Below are 16,302 nucleotides of genomic sequence, written 5' to 3'. Positions count from 1 at the left end.
CATTATTATAGATTTTTTTAATATGACTTAAGCCGCACATTAATTTTCAAACGTTTTCCTCCATTTTCAATTCCTATTTATTACAGTAGTTTAGCATGCATTCTGGAATACCGGGTGAGGACAACAGGCTGTGCTATTGAGCTAGAATTGATTTAAGAGCTTCTACAAAAGAGGAGACAGATATTGATGAGTTTAATTAGTACTCAAATGCGGCTAGATTTCCAGGTCTTATTTGTCCTGGTGTCATTAGCTAAATACCCAGAACATGTACATTTTTAAAAAATCTCTCGTAGCCTTCACAACCACACTACATGACTAACAGGTGACACTATTTCTTCACGTACATTCATCTCTAAAAAAATCTTTATCTGAATAAAGGCTGCCCCTCCTCATCCAAACTGAAACGAGTGATGACTATCTTACCCTGGCATCAAATTGTAATCCTGACTAATGGTGATGGTATGTTTTCTCTTCTCTTTGTGTCATTGCAGCAGTGAAGGAGGGACACTGAACAATACGTCAGCGACAGTGTTTCTATAACAGGAGCAATGGAACAAAACAAAGGTAGGTCAATGAAGGGTGTTAGCTGCTGTTTTGATTAACAGCGGAGTTTTTATTTTTTCATATGTTCAAACCATATGAGCAACTGATGAGTCATTGATTCCACATGCAATATTGGCAAGAAATATGGCCAAGTGGTGGTGGTGACACTAGTCAGGAGTGGATTAACAAAGTTTTTCACCCCTTCTTCATAGAAAATATTGAACTTAAACTTAAGTTGGCAGCTAAAATCATATTTTTATTACTCCAGTCCAGCATCAGATGACAGACAAAAGTTTGATACAAACTCTGAGATGAAGTTTCATTGCTCGTCACATTTGATTTGCTAACCAGCAGAGGGCGTGAAACACCACAGCCTGGAGAACCCAATCTGCTTGTCCCATTGTGCTCAAATGGAAGCCAAGACACTCAAAGTCTCTGCCGTCTTTTGATGTTTGACTGTCATTTTAATTTTGCTCTTTGCCTGCAATGATCTGACACTGTGAATGCATGAATGCATACCTCATATGAATGTAATTATGTATATTTGGCAAACAGTGCCTTTTTTTTTCTGGTGCAAGAGCTTGTTTCAAGCAGTTATGGTCAGATTGTATGTTCATCAAAATATACATTTGACTGGAGATGGGTGTGGGTGTCTTCTTCAGAGCCCAAAAAGCCCTTAAGGTTGTCATGACAACCAGTGACAACAGCTGTTTTTTGTCATGAGTTGCATGTTCTGCAAGTGGATAGCAGTTAGGTCCTGCATGCATAATATTTGGCATACAGATCATTTGTAAATGCATTTGAGAGGCCGGTTCAATTCAACAGCAGCTTAGAAATTATAGGAATTCAAAGAAGATATAAAATAAATGCTAAAAAGATACACCTAGAATTTAAAACAAAAAATAAAGTGGAATAAAACAGATTAAAGAGCAGATTAGAAATTACAGTGCAGCTACAAAGAGCTGAGAGTTGCAGATCTCAAGTTTTCTCGGAGTTTGTTGCGGACATGTGGTGCATAAATACTTAATGCTGCTCTCCAGGTTTAGCTCTGACTCTGGGAACAATCAGCACACCTGTCCCAGGTGATCATAACGAAGCAGCAGATCAGATATGTATTCTTTATAAAGCAGCAGTTGAAGGCAGTTGTTCGACACACAGCGAGCCAGCTTGTCATTAAAATGTCACCTCCTTCCAAACTACAAAGCCCTTCTTGCTCGCCTCGCCTGCTACACCCCTGTGTTCTTCATGACTTGCTGGAATGAGACGTGGCGTTATGGCCTATAGATATTCATCACACAGACACTGATTACAGCTCACTGGCTTTTGGTTTTGGGGCAAAGTTAAATAGAGGCAGCAAACAGGTGATTCTTCCTCAGGGTCTTAACAGGTGTGTGTCGGTATGCAGGTGGATCTTTTTCCACTGCATTACCTCATGTGGAGTATGAATCATGTTATTCAAGGTGAAAACATCTTTCAGTTAATGTCATTATCCAAGTCTCAAGAATGTAATGCGAGTAAAGAAAGAAATTATAGCATCAACACCTTAAATAAGACTATGTATGTACAGCTTTTAGATTTTTTAGTAAAGTCTTTTGCTTGTATTATTTTGTTCAGTTTAGTTATAATTGAATTTAGTTGATGCTGCAATGCAGTAATGTGAAGGCTCAAGGCTCTTTTATAAACATCACAAAATAAATGAAAGAAAAAGAAAGTGGAACTTGAGGAAAAGCAAATCAAATTTAATGAAAAGATGTCAATGCAACATGGTGAAAGCAATGTATAAAACTGTAAAAGAAGAAAAAAAACTTGCTTTTCCCAGTCAACAGATTCCTCACAGTAGCACTGCAGTCAGGCTACAGTCAGACACATAAAACAGCATCAGCACAAACTGTCACTTTCATATGATTTTTATTGTTTACTATCAATATAAACTTGCAATGCAATGCAATGCAATGATTTACTGATTTACAAGAAACATCGAAAGTTCATTTGAAAACCTCTGTCATGTTTTTTTTAATACAAACATCATTACAGAAACATCAAGAAATTACTTTTAATGTGTTTTCATGTCGTTAAATATGCAAATGCTCCACAGCACGGAGCATCTATTTTGAGTAATTATCATTCCCTCACGCTGTTAACTAAAACACAATTCTGAATATTTGTCAGGCCTCATGATACTCACAGTGGAATGGTAATAAATGTTTTATTATGATAAGTTTCAGTGGTTTGTCATTGTCTTCAGATCCTGCTGGGTCAGAAGATTCTGGCTAGTAAAGGTGTGTCCTTTCCTCAGGACATCCGGTCATCCTGCATAGTGGACAGACCTGTTCACTGCCACCTGTGTGTGTGTGTGTGTGTGTGTGTGTGTGTGTGTGTGTGTGTGTGTGTGCTGGAATCCCTGAGGATGAATGAATGGATCAGCAGACTGATGTGTGGATAAATCAATGTGGAAGAAGCAGCTCTGACAATAATTTCAGACAAAATTTAACATCAGTAAGGATGCATCAAATTATCATTTTTATTGTAGTTATTATTATTTAATTATTATTATTATTAGTAGTAGTAGTTGTATTTTTTATTTTTATTTCCTTGATCAATAGTAAAAAAAAATCAAAACCAAATCATGTGTCATTTTAGAATTATGTTATAATTTACAATTATATATGTATATGTGTGTGTGTGTGTGTGTGTGTGTGTGTGTACAAAGACATGCAGCAAATCCTCATATTTGAAAAAGCTTAGTAAAGTTTAAGCATTTTTGTGGGAAAAACTTCTTTAGCGAGTAATTTGCCTTTAGAGTAGTGGCTGATTCTTTTTTTTTGTCAGCTGACTAAATGATTAATCAACTCATTGTTTCTGCAATTTCTCAAACGATGCAAAAACATTCAGTTTACTTAGACGACGAACACAACCTGTTATTAAGTTATTCGTGTTTGAGAAGCCAGTGAATTTGTGCTGTTTTAGCTTAATAAATTATGCAACAGTAAACCAATTATCAAAGCTGCAGCTGCAGAAATGTCTGCTGATTGACTAATCATTTAAAGTGCTGATCATTTAAGCTTTAGGCATCCAGTACAGCCAGTCGTCCCGCTGCCTCTGCTGCAGGACAGAGGTCAAAGAGAAAACTGACTCACAGGCTTCTTCCTTCTTTTTTGCTTCAGGTTACAAAGAAGTTTCCATTGTGATCTTTTGATTCTGTTGAAATTTTTCCCATCTGGCGCCACTCTGAAGGCGCCTGTGTTTTAAACATGCTTTCATTTACTCTCATTTACAAGAGACAAGGAGTTTTGTGCATCCTGTCATTTACATTTCTCCCCTTTGTCTCCTTGTCGACCCACGGAAAGGTGTGATCAACGCTCGTTGTAATTACTTTGCCATTTGCTATCAACAAAACATCTTTGGGTTCTCTTCTGCCAGTCTCTTGCAATGCGTGGGCGCCGTCCACCATCTCCAGAGGAATGTGCGAACGTTAGCGGCGAGCGTGGCAGTGTGTATTTAATGACTGCCTGTCCTGTTTTAAAAACCAAACAGACCAGCATCCATTTGTAATGACTGAAGAATGCGCGTACGTTAGATAGGAGCAGGGAATGAAGGGGATGTATTCATTACGATATGGCACCATGCAACAGGAAGTCATTGCGGCCGTGAGGTGATACTCCATCTTGTGAAGGAATGTTAACACGTTATACAGCGGTGGTGGAAGAGCAGGCTTTTCCTAAATCCTCTGCAAGTCCAGGCTTGTCAGGAACATTTCTAGCAATGAAGTGACAATGACAACATTAGAAATAAATGCTGGGGTGAATATATGAGCACAGCTTGAGACTGTGGGTGTAATGCTGACTGTGGCTCAGGCTGGCTATTGTGATTTTTGGGCATCCCTCCAGAGTGCTGGTTTCGATCGCACTTTTAGCCATCAGGATTTGGAAATATATGTGACAAAAGACATACTCATGCATCTGTTTTTAGTCACCGTAATAACATTGTTAGTTTGTTGTCACTCAGCCTTATTCCTGTCTGCCGTCATGAGTGTCTGGAGTCTCTATGGCTGGAAAGCAATTATTTCTTATTACCATTTCCAAAAATTCACCAGAGGACACATTTAAATTGTTCATGTCGGCAAAACAGTAATTTCCTTGATGCTGAGAATCTCAAACATTTTTAATATCCACTTTAGAGCCACTTTAATTTATTCCATCCATTCAAAAGCTCCTTGTAATAATCCTGTTTCATACCAGCCCCTCAGCCTTTTACATGAGAACTGTTAGTTTGCTGCTTTGCTAAAATTCACATTGATTATCCCCTTGAGGAAAGTGAATTACCCTGAACTCAGATGCACAGACGCATTCAGGGAGGAAGCGCAAAGCATCTGACTCATGAGATAATAATCAAACCGACGAGCTGCGTCCGCCTTACCTCCCAGTGTTCCTCTGCATGCCCGGCTCGTTCACAGCTTTATTGTTCTGTGTGACATACCTGGCTATCATGTGTGAGAGGAGGATTACAGCATGTTCATCTCTGTAATTACAGATTTCTTATGCATGAACACAGGTGAGAGGCTCTCAAAGGCCGTAAATGACGTTTTGGCCTTGACTCCATTAAAGACTTTACAGAGGTAGTATGTATGGAGGCCCGCTCAACCCGTCATTGAGCTCTGCATATTTGATTTGGCAAAGGGTTTTTACACTGTATACCATTCCTGATGCAAACCTCTCCGTGTATCCAGGCCTGGGACCAGCAATTTGGGATTAGGAATATCTGAACGGAGGGCTCAGTGTCCTGCCCAAGGACACTTATACATGTAGACGACCTGCTCTGCCATCAGTTTTACAAAGTGTTCCTGAGTCCATGTCGTAACATTCTTTATACAATCATGTGTTCACAAAGTGGTGAACCTCGCTCCATCCTCACTTGTGATCGACTGAGCCTCTCCAGGATGCTCCTTTCATACCCAATCATGATGCTATCACCTGTTACCAATCAACCTGTTTACCTGTGGAATGTTCCAAACAGTTGTTTTTTAGTCTTTTGCTGCTCCTGTCCCAATTTGTTTGAAACGTGTTGCTGCGTCAAATTCAGAATTAGCAGATATTTACAAAAATCAATGAAGCTGATGAGGTCAAACATTTAATACTGTATATTGTCTTTGTGCTGTTTTAAACTGTTTTAAAGGATCAGTGAGTTATCACATTCTGTTTTATTTATGTTTCACACAGCGTCCCAACTGTTTTAGAATCAGGTTTGTAGAAAGCTCTATTCCAGAATGAAACAAGTAAATAATTAAAAGTAAATATTAACACTCATTAACACACACACCTTGTTTCGTCCAAAAAAAAACTAGTAAACTACAAAAATCAAATTATGATTATTACCCCACAATAGATTTATCAGCATTTTACAAATTAATTCTTCACTTTGCCACTTACATGTTTCCAGTTTTGGATGGAATTTCCTTGACGTTTTCTCTGATTTTACATTTTCATATATGTTTGCAAACTATTTTCCAAATATTTCCATTCTTTCTCTGTTAAAGTACTACTGTTGTTTTTTTTCTGTGTGTTGCAGTCTTTTGTTGTCCTTATTATGAAAATTTAAAAAAAAGAAAGAAAAAACTGGCAAATTTTTGATTTTGGGCTGAAAAAAGATAAATAAAATCATCTGACGTGAATTATGAATTGTATCAAATAATTTCACTATTAATCAGAAATGATTTAAGCATGTCTGACAAAGTAGGAATTAACAACACATTTATGTCAGGACACACTATCATGACTCAGGGCTTCAGTACATCTTGTGACAGTTCAACGAGAGTCATTATGTTTCATGATGCAATGACACAAGATTGAGTAACATTTAAACTGGCAATTTAACCCACATTCTGCTTTGTTTTCAGCACCAAATCTTCCATGACACAAAATGTCAGCACTGTTGTTGTACATTTGGTTTCAGGAGTTCTTTTTACAGATCTTAAGTCGTGTGTATTTTCCTGCATTTGATCCAAACCCTGGAGACCAAACCTTGACACAGCGACACACTGAGATGTTGTGGGAACCCACATTCAACACGTCTCGTGGTTTGTGGCCTTTTTCCCCTCTCGCCTGCAGTTGTGAGAAGAGTAAGATAACACTTTGTCTAAACTATTGACCCCGACATACTGTATGTGTTACACATTTTGAAGTGTCAGAGTGAGTTACTGTGTGTGTGTGTGTGTGTGTGATCTCTATTCCCTCTTTGCTCCTCGACTGTACACTTTTTTTTTAGATCATTATGAGAAAATTAGTTTATTTCTCTTGTGCCCACTGAGCATACATGACTCAGTTCACTAAAGTCTGTTTTTTGGCACGTTTTGAAGGATTACATAGATGACAGTAGGGAAGCGACATTAAAGTGCTGTTGGGATATTAATGCTTCAGTTATAATAATCTAGTTATATGATAATATAACACTCTGGAAAGGGTCATTCTGCATACCTTTACTTTAGCTGACAATACTTTTTTTAAAGTTAGGTTTTGAATGCATTTGCAACAGTGCACTTACACTCAGCCAAGGATCTACATACGTCTTCCACCAGAGCGCTCCAGTGTGTAACGCATGTTACACTAACTATCTTTGTGCATTTGCTAATGAGGGAGAACAGCACAAATGCATGATATGTGCAGAGGATTGCAGTGTGCAGGATTTAATTTGACTTTGTGTGTGTGTGTGTGTGTGTGTGTAGGATTGCTCATGAAGACTGACCTCACAGATGCTGCCTGCATGCTTCCTGACCAGAGATACGAGCAACTGTGAACATCTTTAACCTGCCTGCCACATCTCTTTCCAGGCTTTAAAAACCTGTCTGTTTTGGGAGCAAGGGTTTGAGTGTGTGTGTGTGTGTGAGAGAGAGAAAGAGAGCCATCTCTCGTCTGTCTGAAACTTGAGGAGAGAGAGGAGAGCGAAAGAACAAAAGCCTGTGTTTAATTTTCTTTTTTTCCTCTGTTGTCTTTGGTAGTTCCTTCATATTTTCAGCGCCCTGCAATCACGGCATCTTGTTAGCTTTGGATTCAGGTTAAACTTGTTGCAGTAGACGACAACTCCCTCCCTCCCTCCCTCCTTCTCCTCACATCTTCTCCACTCTTCCATTCGCACTTCTGACTTGATTTGTGTTTTCTTTTGTACGGGTGACAAGCCGCATTTGTCTTGAAGGCATGACTGTCTCTCCCTGCCTCCTCTATTCATTCTGTCCTTCCCTCTCTCCCTCACGCCTTCCTCTCCTCCCCCCTTTTGCACTAGCAGGTGAATTCTCTTTTCAGGAGAGACAAAACTCACACAATAGCAGGTGCATGTCTGCCGGACATGACTCAAAAAGACTGCTTAGATGGTCTGAAATAAACCAACTATTCACCTGCGTCTGATTAACGCAATATTTAATTCAGGACGTTTATCCCTGCACACAATGCTCCCATTTACATGTTGTTGATGACTGAACTTTATTGTGAAAGCGGCCAAAATGTGCACATGGCAGGCTTAGTGCATCTAAAGTTCATGTTAAATATTCTTTTTTTAGCCCTAATTTTCATTTTGACTGGTCTTAAAGTGGCAATTTCGTATTGAACAATTGTCTTAACTGCTCAAATCAAAATATTTCAGTCCACTCAGACGATGTCAGTCACTGCTGGAAATAACCAGTTCCCTTTCGCCCTAAAATTATTCTGACAGATCTGACATTACATACAACAATTTCTGACATCATTTCGCCCTTATTCATTCATTTTGTTGTTGGAACAGTTCCCACACTGTCTGACGCTTCGGCCATAATAATGGTCATTTCCTTCTTTGGGAACTTGACACTTTCCAAGATGTAATTGATCTGGTTTGCAGCAATGATTGCTCTGCAATTTGCGTGGATGAGTAAAATGTAAGTGTTCCATCAATAGGAAATGCTGCTTTACATCAGATTGAAAATCATTAGATCATTTCTGCTCCTCTGAGGCCCAAAGAGACACAAAAACACCCATTTCAGTGATGAGACGTCAGAGAGATGGGAGGAGGTTAAAGAGGCAGCATCCTCAGATGTTTGTGTTTCATCACAATTCATATGAATTTCTAATTCTAATCCAGATTTAATTCACTTAGTGCCCATGAGAAGAAAACCACCCAAGCCAGTTTTAGTGTTATTGTTTATATCACTTGTGTGTTTTGCCCAAACTAAATTACGGTATGGTTACTAACTATTATAATATACGTTGGCTCTTAAAACTCACATGTAATTGTAACCTTTACCGCTTTCAGTGTCATACCCACATTGTTTTGTACAACTAACAATAAATGTGTGACAGTTTTATGGTTAAGAGCTTGAGCTTCTTACGCCTGACACTGAATCAAAATACCTTATTAATACCTTAACCTTGTTTTAGTTTAGGCAAATAACCCAACAGTGATACGGAGGATAATGCTAATTTAGCCAGTATTCATCTGTAATGGGCCTATATTGACCCAAACTGCAGGGATTCTGACTCTTAACTCCTCTCTTACAGCTTTAGCAGCCGTAGCTATTTGAGTCAGGGCTTCTTATAAAAATTGAGACTAAATAAAATTTAGTAGAATAAGTAGAAAAGAGTAAAGAAAAAAAAGTTTTCGGACTCAAAAGCTGTGAACTTTTGACCTAAATAGATTAAATAATAGGACAAGCAGGTAGTTTATTACAGTGAAAAACTGATGAATGTATCTCTGTGCATATTACTCTGTGCAGCAGACCCGGTGGATCAAACCTAGAGGTCACAGGGATTGTGCGCCAATACGTTAGCCTTCCTTGTTCCGCGGTGTGCGACGGGACGCGCCCTGCTATGGCCCTTGAGCAGGACACGCTGTGATTGTTCCAGAGGATTGAGGAGAAAGGGAGTGCGTGGTTCCTCTAAACCCCGGACGAGCCGAGACATGTAGACTGAAACTGGGCGCGAGACGAAGAAAGGAAAAGGGAGGGAGAGAGAGAGAAATAGATTATGGGGAAGTATCATGGGTGAACATGGAAAATTTTTTCTTCCTTCTAATCAGAGCTCGCTGGGTGAAAGTCAATGTAAACAGTTTCCTCAATAATTTAGATTTTTATTGCGGTATGATTGCGTTTTTGAGATAAAAATACAAATGTAGAGCAAAAATTGCAACACTGCTGTTGATGAGAGGAGGATATTTACATCCGTTTATTCAGTTTGAAGTGTAAATTACAGCTTTAATAGACTGCACAAAAAGCAGAAAGACAATAAATGTGATATAAAACGGAGGCAGTGATGCCAGGAAAGAGACAATGAACAAGTGTAAAACAGCGTCATAAAAAAAAGGTAATGTGTGTACAAGGAGGGCATGCCTGCAAAAAAAAAAAAATTCTGTCTGAGGGTTTCATTGCTGAGCCCAAGGTGAGGTGGTCTGAACATGTTCCCTGCTTTATTTGGGATGATGAAGCAACAGGCCCTGGAAAGCTCTCCTCCTCCACTATCCCACGGGAATATCAGCACTCATCCATAGAAAAAGAAGGACAGAGAGGGATGATGGGTGGATGAGGAGAAGAAGGAGGAGGTGGAGGAGGAGGAGGAGGGGAGGAAGAGGCGATGGGAGGGTGGAGGAGAGAGATATTTATCGTCGGGGAAAGGCAAGGACGTGTAGAGAAATGTTTCCTGCTTCATTTAAGAGTGGTAATTGATTGAACCTGCACTCATGCCTGATTGAGTGTCATTTCCCAGACTCATCCTGCCCTCATCTTCTTCAGTTTCCACCCGACTCTGACCCGCGAGTGAACATCCATGCCTGTATGCACACTGATACTGCATGCTGACAGGTACCAGGTTGCATAAACACACACAAAACTACAGGCACACACCCTGTAAAATCACGCAGCAGCATTTGAGTCATTCAAACAACGGAAACATAAGAGAACATTTTGTCTTTTAATTGCAACAGCGTACGGTTGTGTTGCAGATAAAGAGCAGGTTGTTGCATTGTTGTCTCTTTGTGGAGAACATGAGCTGTACTGTATCTCCTCTGAACCCACACCGCCTGCGTGTTGAATTACCGCCTGCAGGAAATTTTTGCCAAAATATCAGGCTCAGCTTTCCTTCAGGGTGCCGAGGGCCTGAGGCTACAGGGACAGAGAGAGACCTCACCTGGCAGATGCATTAAAATTGCTAATGATGCCATGTTTGATGCTTTGCTGTTTCTCGTTGCCCGAGCAGGCAGGGATAAAGCTGCAGACTACTTGAGCAGGGTTTTTTGAGAGATTTTTGAGTTACAGTGATTAGACATGCTTTATGGCATGCTTGTCTTTATAAACGGGTTATTTTAAATGCTTTAGCCCATTAACTACAGCCACATTGTGTCCATAATCGAAGGCATAGATCTTCAATGAAATCATAAAGCTTCATTATAAGCTTTCCGTTGACTTTGCATTAAATTTAGAAAATTTGACTCAAGTTCTGTCCAGTTCGACTGATGTCCCACCTTCCCAGCAGCCAGTGTTTAATTCATGCCAGTACAGTAAGATAATCAACACATAGGCCGAGAAACTTGCCTTATATCTGTGATGTGCAAACTATGGTGTTGTTGGGGAAATGGTCATATTTAGCCATTATAAAAATATGCGTGTGAGAATGTCGATATCAGTAAATTTGAAGCTATACCCTGCAGCCAGTTAGCTTAGCTGAGCATAAAGTCTGGAAACGGGGAAACAGCTAGCATGCTTGTGTTCAAAGGCAAGCAGCACCTCCAAAGTTTTAGGTCTTCTCATCAGAAAGAAAGCGAATAAGTGTATTTCCCAGAATGATTAACTGTTCCTTCAAAGATAGTCCAGATGTTTCAGCTATACACTGTAGCTAATGTTGTAGCGATGCAGTGAAAAGCATGCAGTTTCCCTGTTAGTAGTTAGCTGGTTAGCTTAACTTAGCGTAAACAGAGAAACAGCAAGCCTGGTTCAGTCCAAAGGTGACAAAATCCAGCACGCACCCTACCAGCACCTCTAAAGCTCACCAATTAACATGTGATATGTTGTTTGTTTAATTTGTACAAAATGTGAAAACAGGAAGTCAGACTATTGGCCGGACGCCTTCCTGAGTTGGACTGATTCAGTCCACACCATGTGAGAAATCTTTTGCCACATAACTAAAACCTGCTGTTTCTAAACTTTTGTTTTTGTGTAAATTAAGATCAAGATGTAACCTGTTAATTAGTGAGATTTATAGGCACTGATCGGGTGATTTTGTCACTGTGGGACAGAGCCAGGCCAGCTGTTTCCCCTTGATTCCAGTCTTTACACTAAGCTAAGCTAACAGGCTACTGGCTGCAGCTTCACATTGAATGTGCAGACATGAGAGTGGTATCAGTTTTCTCATGTACTCTTGGGAAGAAAACACTTAGGCATATTTACTAAAACTAATCTTTTAATGGGCTAAAACTTGCAAAACCGTCGGTTAAGCCCTTCAATTAAAAGAGTGCCCTAAAGTTTGTACACAAGAACACTTAAGTTCACATTAGATTTTATGACTATATGCGTCTTCTATAAAGCAGTCTGGCAATGTTCCATCAACCGATGTCAGAGTGCAATTCAGCACATTTCTCTGGAGCAGCTGCAGATAAGAGTGTCCTCGAGGAAGCAGACGATGGAGAGGAGTTGCACCCACCTCTGGCCTGAGGGGTCCAGAATGAAACCTGATATGGAGATGAGCCTAATACCTGCTCTCTGTTTGGGTGGAACCACAATCAGTGGCCTAAACACCATAAAGCAGCTGCGTGTGGGTGTGTGTGGCCTTCTAACAGCCTCCTGTTGTAACATAAGCATTTAGTTTCACTTTTGAATCTTGAGTGTTGTAACTAGACTGGATCCTAAACCTCATCTAATTTGGCCCATATGTGTGCAGTGTGCGTGAGGTTTTGATTTCAGACTGTGTTGATGTGTGTTGGATCTCACCTGTCAACCTGTTGCAGTCTTCATTAAAAATGTAAATACACTCACACAGCTCTAAGATTTCAGTTTACCTGTGATCCGTTTTCAAATATCAGATGCTGCCAGCTTCAACTACTATATCAATATTTCATCAGAGATAACGTTTCTAAAAATCTGGCGGCTGTTTCCCTCTGGCTGGCATGACCTCATTAATTTGTCTGGTAGGTGATATGGCAGGTGATGCAGAGATGTGGCTTGTGTGACAGACAAGTTTATCGCCTGTCTATATCTACCACTTTTGTTTGTGTGTGTGTGTGTGTCTGTTGCTGTGCATGCGTGCACGCTTGGAGACGTCATGTTTATATTGTAAGAGAGGGAACGAGAGAAAGTCTGCATATGTACGTAATTGTCGATCTATATGTGTGTGTGTGTGTGTGTGTGTGTGTGTGGCCTGCAGCATTCATGTGTCATTCCACACGTGTTGTTATCTTACCGGCTCTTTCAATTGTGTTCGTCTTGCCAGGCCCCCCAAAATACAAAAGCAGAGTCTGAGAAAGAAGTGAAAGAGGAGTCACTCTTAACAAACAGACTGCAAATACCAGCAGACTTTCCACCGTCTCAAACAAATGGATCTTCTCAGAGTGCTTGGAATGGGCCCACATGCCAAACTTACTGTAGAAAAAACACCATTTTGAAAGGACAGAAGTAATAGAGAAATAATGTGACATGGTGTACACGGCCAGAAACCTGCAGCTGAGTCACTCGGCTGAACTTTTAACTTTTCTGTGAGAAAAGATCACAAGCTCGGGTATCGTATTCTTTTTCCTGGACATAAATGCCATCATGTGTTTTAGCAGGCATAAAGCTTTGTTGCTTAATAAGACGTACAAACTGTCAGTGCATTTGCACATGTGGGACATGAGCTAAGCTAGTTTTAGGTGAGTAAACAGCTTTGGTCTGGCCTGGTATTTAAAACTTTGTTTAGCTTTTTATTTTGAGCTGTAAAAAATGTTCTTACGCTCCTGTAGTTAATACCTGATCAGTTGCATGGAACTACACCATCATGCCATCGCTAACACACTGCTTTATTTCAGACACAGTAATTATTTGCAGTCATTTTCCCTTCATGCAGTCCTGTAACGGATGCACCGGGCATCCATTTGTGTTTTATGACATTGTGCCCTTTTGGTGAAATTGCAGGAACTACACTCCCCATTTTGTTGCCTGTAAATTCCCCTTGTACAGTACCTACTTTGTCAACACACTTGCCCCCAAGCAGTGCTCCGAGAAATGCATTCGTATTGAGCAACGCAATTTCTCCTCTGCAGCTTCCCCTTGCCTCAGGTGTGTCGTGTCCAATAGCCAGCATGCAAATGTGGACGTGCTGAAACTTTGAAGTTTCTCTGCTCTCCTTTCCTGTCACCTCCCCATTTTCTCTCCTGTCCCATCCTTGAACAACATTACCATCAACATGCTGCTTTTTCATATTCTTACTGACACCTTCTCACCCCTCAGTTTTACCTTTTCTTCCCCCATTCTTACATTCAACCCCCCCCTCTGCTCCTCCCCCAAGCCCTGATCCCTCACTCGGGTCAGTGTGGAGTTTCTGGGAGTGGCTGCTGCTGGGTACTTGGGGTGTGTGTGTGTGTGTGTGTGAGGGGGTGGGGTGGGGGGGTTCTTTCCAGACTCTTGGAGCCTTCCTAGTCCAGGCCAAACAAAGTGACAGCAGGATTCTGCTGAAGAGGTCTCAGCATTCAATGTGGTATCAGAGCTCGGAGGAGGTCAGAGCACCTGGCAGAGGTCAACGAATCATGCAAACACACACATTAATACATTAGCTGCACACAGTGGCCTAAAAAACATCAAGCACACATGCACACACACACACACACACACACACACACACACTTAAGAAGGTTTTTCCACACAGCATAGGACTGTCGTGCTTAAAGCGTATCTGCATGGGCTGAATCTAAATGATACTCAATAGCATCATAGCAATGAGAGCCCAAATGATCAGAGCAGCTGACAGAGCAGAGGAAGAAAGAATAAGGCATGTTGTGGCACTGGAGTTATGAAAAAAGGAACTTAACTTTAGGAAGTTTGCGCAGTCTTGATAAGAGGAAGATTTGAAGTTCATGCCTGGAGTAAATGTATTCTGTTGATACTTAGCACGTGCAGTACACAGGAGTTACTGATGCTGAGAGATACTTTGTACTCCTAAATCGTGGTTCTTACCTTTGTCTAACAAACAGGAACACAATAATTTTCTGATCACTGCACCTCCTCCTAACAAAAGCTACTTCACAATAAAAGCCTCTCAATGCTGATGATGCTGTGACAACGCTTGGACAACCCAGATCCTCAGGAAAGTTCGGACATTGAATTTTGATTCTCGTCAGACACCTGAAATACATGTAATTGGAGACATTGATGCATTTACTCACTACTCTTAATTAAAGCGAGGATCTAGCAGAACATAGTATGCAAAGGTGGGAAATGAAAGCAGTTGAGGAAGTGGTGGAAAAGGTGGGAAAGCAAATGTGTCAGCTCTGTGGTAACAGGTGCACCACTCACTGGTTTCCCAGTATGAGGAGCAGATAGAGAGTAACACGCCCCAAGCTCCTTATATCTCTGTCAGCCCTCAGCACACATTCCTCCATGACAAACATGGCAGTAGAGCAGATGGAGAGATAGAGAACAAGATGGAGAGATAGGAGCTGATGAGAAAGATCAGCCAGCGAACAAAAGAATCAGCTTCTATTTTCAATTAGTTTCTTCACCTCGCATGACTCTTTTGCTGCAGTTTAAGAGCGTAAATTTGCATGATCAGTGTGTTTAGGGGATAGGGTGTTCTCAAGCGGTAAGAGCAGGATAGGATTTAGTGGTTAGGGTTAGCAGTCTTAGGGGGAAAAGGAGGAGCAGGAAAAGAAGGTGAAAGGAGGAGCAAGTGGGAGACGGGAAAAAGAGAAAAGAGAGTGGGAGGAGAAAGGTGGTGAGAGTACCCCTCTTCAGCAGCAGTCGTGCGTGGAGCCATTGCTGATGTCTGTTTGTATGCCACCATGCATGGCTGCATACTCACATGCACACACACACACACACACAACAGACTGAAGCAGCAGGACACTTGGGCCTTGGATTCTTACTCAGAGGGGAAGTTTCAAGGCATGACAGGCAGTCGTTTGAACATCTTGTGACGTCCATCAATCTTCCGTTTCCCCATCGTTCCCAACCTGTCCGATTGAGCCACAGGTCTCTATGAGGACACTGACACTTTTACACAACATGAAAGTTGAGCACGGGAGAGACTTTGAAGATAAGTTGACAGAACTTTACTCAGGCTAGTGTTGTGCAAAGGTGCATTTTCCTTTCTTCAGTTGACTCTACACGAGGGTTAGCCAATTATGAGAGCCTACAGACACCCAACAGACACTGACTTCCCCTCTTGCGAGCTCATCTTTCTGATATCCCTGCAAAGATAGAGGTAGATATCGATATTGATTATTTAAAACCCGACAATATCATATGATCATATTTTAGGAATCACTATTCATTGCAGGCATAGGTTTGAGTTCTGCAGGCTTTATCATGTAGTTTCATAACTTCTAAATAATTTCCTTGATTTGGTATTATCGAGAAAATAGCACTCTAATTGAAAGTACTGGTCAGTTTAACCCAAGTAAAGGTTTTGTCCTCGTTGCGCTGTATGTCCTTTATTTCCTATGCAAGTGCATTGAGTCTAATGTTTAAACCGGCCAAATATGCCAATTCTGGTTCTGATTCCCATTCAGTTATATGTTGGCTTGAATGCTTACAGAGTATTTGCATGCCCAGCTGGTCTGCTGTGCTTT

Source organism: Chelmon rostratus, chromosome 15 (genome assembly GCF_017976325.1).
Source record: "Chelmon rostratus isolate fCheRos1 chromosome 15, fCheRos1.pri, whole genome shotgun sequence".
Classification (NCBI taxonomy): Eukaryota; Metazoa; Chordata; class Actinopteri; order Chaetodontiformes; family Chaetodontidae; genus Chelmon; species Chelmon rostratus.
This window is presented reverse-complemented; position numbering follows the sequence as displayed.